We start from the raw sequence: 6,000 nt of genomic DNA on the forward strand, positions 1-6,000 counted from the left end.
GCTCTTGTCACCTACGCTTCTCCCTTCCTCCCTCCTTTCTTTCTTTCTTTCTTTCTTTCTTTCTTTCTTTCTTTCTTTCTTTCTTTCTTTCTTTCTTTCTTTCTTTCATCTTTGCCAGCTCAAGAGGCAATCTCTCTGGGAACTTAGAGACTGCCACAACCATGCCTCTGGAGTGCAGTGAATGACTTGATATAGCTTGTCTACTTATTGTCTTTGTAACTCACACCAAATGACTACAGGAAAAAAGGCACTAATCTCTAACTACACAAAGCAGTGGGTTTGGATCTAATGTTGAGGGCGCCCAACATGTTCTCTGCTGTTTTGTGACATGCAGTAGTCTACCAGGCAGGATTCAGTCTTTTACGTGAGCATTACAGAAACTGTCGCCATATCTCCAGCCTTCATAGTTTATGGAACTCGGTTCCAGTCACATAAGTTTTGAAGCTGTGGAAGTTACAATGTATGTGTTGTAATAATAGTTTTTAAAAAGATGTCTTACACATATATACATCCCTTTTCTCAACAGTGTTTTAAATTCTATACCATTGAATTTGACTACTATTGACTGAAATAATGATAGTATCAGTAGAATTACCTTATGTCCTATGGGAACGATTTATGATGTACTCCAAAAAAGTGATAATGATTTCTCTCAAGTGAACCAGGGACTTATATAAACCATAGATTTAGGACTGGATTTTGAGTTCTCACTTGATCATAGGCCTAATATACAAACCACTAGTTCTTGAGATGCGCCACTGCTCGGTACATGCCTTCACGAGATTACTGACAATATGGGCACTATAGCAAAATATGGTGAAGAAATCAGATGATGCCTGGCTATTAAAAAAATTGCATCTGCGACCTTAAAAGCTTGTCTCAAAACAAGCAGCCATCCAAATGAAGAATCAGCTAAGCCCAAATGCAAGAAGCACAGCAAACTGTGTGATCCAATGAGGGAGGGTACCAAAACCTAAACTCTAAACACTCGGTTTGCAGTACCTTATTGATGAGAGTGGAAGTCCAAAATTCATCTGCTTGAGTCTCCAGTGAATCACTATTCGCCACAGTCTACAAATGTCAACAGCCTTAGAATCACCCAAAGAGCGTTGTAAAGTGGATTGTATCCATTGTCGTTCAGCTAGGACAGAACACCTTTCCATTTAGATCTTCTATATGACCCATTTAATTTTTTTAAAGTTCACTTTATTGGGGGCTCTTACAGCTCTTATAACAATACATACACCAATTGTATCAAGGATATTTGTACATATGTTGACATCATTGTTTTCTAATCATTTTCTTTCTATTTGAACTCGTGGTACCAGCTCCTTTTATTTCCCTCCCTCCCCACCTTCCAACTTAGGGGCCCTTTGATAAATGGTAAATTAGTAGTAGTTTCATATCTTACATCAACTTCTGTTTACCTTCCCCATGGTTTCTCTTGTTCGTCCCCTGGGGGGGGGTGTTTATATGTTGATCATTGCAATCAGTTTCCCCTTCCTCCTCTCCCCACCTTCTCCTCACTGTCTTGGTGTCATTACTCCCATTTCTGCTCCTGAGAGGTATATCTGTCCTGGATTCTGTGTGTTGTGAGCTCTTATCTGTACCAGTACACATGCTCTGGTCTACCCCGAAGTAAAAGCCAGGACTGGGTTATGAGAGTGGGGGGTGAGGAAGCCTCAAAGAACCAGAGGAATATTGTGTGTTTCACTGGCACTATACTGTGCCCTGGTTGACTCATCCCTTTCTTGTGACCCTTCTGTGAGGGGTTGCCCCATTATCTACAGATGGAATTTGGTTTCTGCTCTGTCCCTCCTTGCTCTCAGCAACATGTTTGTTTGCTTCTTTGTTTATTTGCTTTGAGTCTTCTGATGTCTATTACCTGATCTCATCACACTCCATGATCACACAGGCTAGTGTGCTTTTTCCATGTGTGCTGTTACTTCTCTGCTAGATGGACACTTGTTTAACTTCAGGCTTTTAAGACCCCAGAGGCTATATGTTTTGATAGCCAGGCACCATCACCTTTCTCTACCACATTTGCTTATGCACCCACTTTGTCTTCAGTGATTGTGATGGGAGGGTGGGCATCACAGAATGCCAGGCTGTTAGAACAAAGTGTTCTTGAGTTGAGGCAGGGCTTGAGCAGAAGCCCAAAGTTCATCCACTACTTCAGTGTATTGCCATATAAATATATGTACCTATGCCAATACCTCTATTTTTATGAATTAATATATTTACATATACACACACTTATATTTATACCTCTTTCCTTAGCTTTGCTTCCTAAATCTTTCCTCTGTTCCTTTTATCTTCCTCCTGTCCCACCATCACGCTAACCCTTCTGCTTCGTAGTAATTCCTCTCAGCTAGATTACTGTTGCTCCAACTCCCCCCCTCCCCCCAGGATCTGTACATCCTCCTAGTTGATTTTAAACCCCTAGTTGTTCCTTGTGTGTGGCATTATTTGCTCACTGCTGCCTTTCCTTGCTTCCTCCTCCCAAGTCCCTCTGGAACTATCAGTCCTGTGTCTTTCTCCACAGGCTTGCTTCCCATGCCTATCTTATACAGGTAGGCAAGCAATAACGGAGATAAAACAGAAAGAAAACCAAAGACTGAATAAAGGGAGAGAAAAAAATAACAAGCAAAAAACCATTGAAAACGCATACGCAATTCCAGGTCTGTCCGCTGACCTTTATGGCTTTCTCCCCACCTGTCCTGGGGGATTCCAGGAACTGCTCTGGAATCTGAAGGCTATTTTGGAGGCTCTTTAGGGGCTTTGTGGCTTTGTTCTGCTCCCATTGCTGATCTGTTATGTTCCTTCTTGGTTTGCCTCACTGTGTGTGTGGTGGTGGGGGTGGGGGGTGGGGGGAGTGGTTCAGACTGGACAACTCCCAACCATTTGTCCCCAGTATTGTCCAAGATGCCACAGCAAGGGGTCATCTTGTCTCAAGTTGTTGCCTGCCCTGAAATCCTCTGTGCCTTAGAGGCTTAGACGTCATCCTTAGGGCTTAGTGTGCCAATATGGGATCTAGACCTTCCCTCTTCTTCTTTCTTAGCTTGCTTCTGTGGGTGTGGCAGGCCGGCCCCTCTCCCCAGCCTGTAGGTTTAGTGTTGTCCTCTGTAGCACAAGCTTCTAGGCAGGGAAGGGGTCAGTGTGGCTTTGATTGGGACGAGCCCTGTAGCCTACTCTGTCCATGAGTTGTTCCAAGTGGTTACATTGCCCTCAAGATTTGGCACACTGTGGTGGGGTCTGCGTGTACACTCCCATTTCTGTGGAAACATAAACAATACCCTCCTCGCGGGTGGCTTAGTGCCCTATCCCCCTAGTGCCATCGTATCCCTTACAAAAAAGTTCCCTCTTTTCTCCCCCGACCCTCACCCCTTCTTTACGTCGGAATTACATGTACAGTAAAACCCGGTACTCGTCTGCTCGACATAATTGGATTTTGACATGATATGTTGAGAAAATTTTCCATTGGAGCTTGAACAAAACATCAGAATCCAACCCAATGCAGGTGATTTTTGTAAACAAAAGCAGTTCGTGTTTGGGTCACTGGTCATCAGTGGGCGTTGTTAGTAAGCGTTGTTTAAACCTTTTGCAGCTGTGTTCCAAGCGCTTTGCTCTATTTCTTAGTTTTTGTGGCCTTTTGTACTGTTTCTGGATAAAAAGACATGGGTCCTAAGAAAGAGGTTGTTGGGTTTTTTTAAAAAAGAATCATTATGATAAGGAACTGGTTAAATGTGTTATCGATATTGTTGATGATAATTTAGAAAACAGTTAAGGAAACACCAACAGCAAGCCACATTAGAGACTTTTTTTTTTTTTTTTTAGAGAAAGCCAGCCAGGTCCTAGTGAAAAAAGGCAAAGAAGGGGAAAAACTCCTGAAATTCAGCTCCCAGTTGGTGTTATGGAAGGGAAACTCCCCTTCCAAACAATGGCTTTCTCTCCATCCCTGCTCTCCACATCCTGTCCACAGATCTGGATCCTCAGCCATCTCACGGTATGGCCATCCTGTAGTTGTTAAAAATATTTTTAATGTTGTGTTTCTTATTGAAATGATATTATGTAACTCTGAACTTATTTACTTAGAAATTTCTGTGTAATGTTTTATATAAAAAGGCAAGGTTAGGATACAAACTTGGTGGTCGAGAATGACTTAATCTGTTTTCAGTTCTTTCTTTCTTTTAAAAAATCACTTTATTGGGGGCTTGTACAACTCCCATTACAATCCATACATCCATCCATTGTGTCAAGCACATTTGTACATTTGTTGCCATCATCATCCTCAAAACGTTCGATTTGAGCCCTTGGTATCAGCTCCTCATTTTTCCCCTCCCTCACAAACCGTTGATAATTTAGAAATTATTATTATTATGTCATGTTTTACACTGTCTGATGTCCCCCTTAACCCACTTTTCTGTTGTATGTACCCCAAGTGGGTGGTTATATGTAGATCCTCGTGATTGGTCCGCACCAACCCTCCCGTTCTACCCCACCTTTTTCTACCTACCCTCCACTCTCACCACTGGTCCTGAGGGGTTCATCTGGCCTAGATTCCCTGTGCTTCCAGTTCCTATCTGTACTAGTATACATCCTCTGGTCTAGCCAGATTTGTAAGGTAGAATTGGGATCATGATAGTAGGAGGGAGGGAACATTTAAGAACTAGAGGAAAGTTGTATGCCTCATCACTGCTACACTGCACCCTGACTGGCCCTTCTCCTCCTGGTGACCCCTCCATAAGGGGATGTCCAGTTGCCTACAGATGGGCTTTGGGTCCATACTCCACAGTCCCCTCATTCACAATGATATGATTTTTTGTTCTTTGATGCCTGATACCTGATCCCATCGACACCTTATGATCACACATGCTGGTGTGCTTCTTCCCTGTGGGCTTTGTTGTTTCCAAGCTAGATGGCCACTTGTTTATACTCAAGCCTTTAAGACCTCAGACTCTCTATATCTTTTGGTAGCTGGGCACCATCAGCTTTCTTCACCACATTTGCTTATGCACCCACTTTGTCTTCAGCGATCATGTTGTGAATGTGAGCATCATGGAATGCCAGTTTAATAGAATGAAGTGTTGTTGCATTGAGGGAGTACTTGAGTGCTGTCAATGTCCCTCTGCTATCTCATTTTCTTTTGTTGCTTTGTTTTGCTTTGTCTTGTTTTTGTGCATATTATTCTCTCTGCAGGTCTATATAGATAAGATAGGCAGGATAAACAATCTGGAGGGGAAAACAAAAGGGCTGGTGATTCCGGGAGGACATGGGAGAGGGGGAGGTGGGGGAAAGGAAGTGGTGTTAACAAACTCAGGGACAAGGGAACAACAAGTGATCCAAAATCGATGGTGAGGAGGGTGTAAGAGGCCTAGTAGGGCTTGATCAAGGGCAATGTAATCGAGAGGAATTATTGAAACCCAAATGAAGGCTGAGCATGATGGTGGGACAGTGGAAGGAGGTGGAAGAGGGAACTAGGAGGCAAAGGGCATTTGTGGAGGTCTGGATGCAGGCATATACATATGTAAATATATTTATATATGGTGTTGGGGAAATGGATCTATGTGTTTTCAATGATATCTTATGGGGAAAAAATTTGGTTTGGAACTTGACTGCATCGCATCTCAACATTCCTTCTAGAATGGATTAGCATTGAGGTCTGGGGTTCTACTGTACATCCTTGGGTTTGGCCTGTGTCCTGCCTGACTACCTGTACCTCAACCCATAAAGTGTGAGATAAATGGCTTTATTCTGTGCTAATTACATTTACCTCAGTGGACTCATATTGTTCTTGTCCTTTTGTGGTTGGTTAACCTCGCTTAGCATAACTTCCTCCAACTCTCCCATGAGACGATGTGCTTTATGTGATCATCAGTGCCTTTTAGTGGTGCGTAGTCCTCCATTGTGTGCATGTGCCACTGTTTTCTAATCCACCCGTCTATTGATGGTAATTTAGGTTGTTTTCAATTCTTTGCTATTGTGAATTGCACCACAATT

This window comes from Tenrec ecaudatus, chromosome 5, assembly GCF_050624435.1.
Source record: "Tenrec ecaudatus isolate mTenEca1 chromosome 5, mTenEca1.hap1, whole genome shotgun sequence".
NCBI classification, from domain to species: domain Eukaryota; kingdom Metazoa; phylum Chordata; class Mammalia; order Afrosoricida; family Tenrecidae; genus Tenrec; species Tenrec ecaudatus.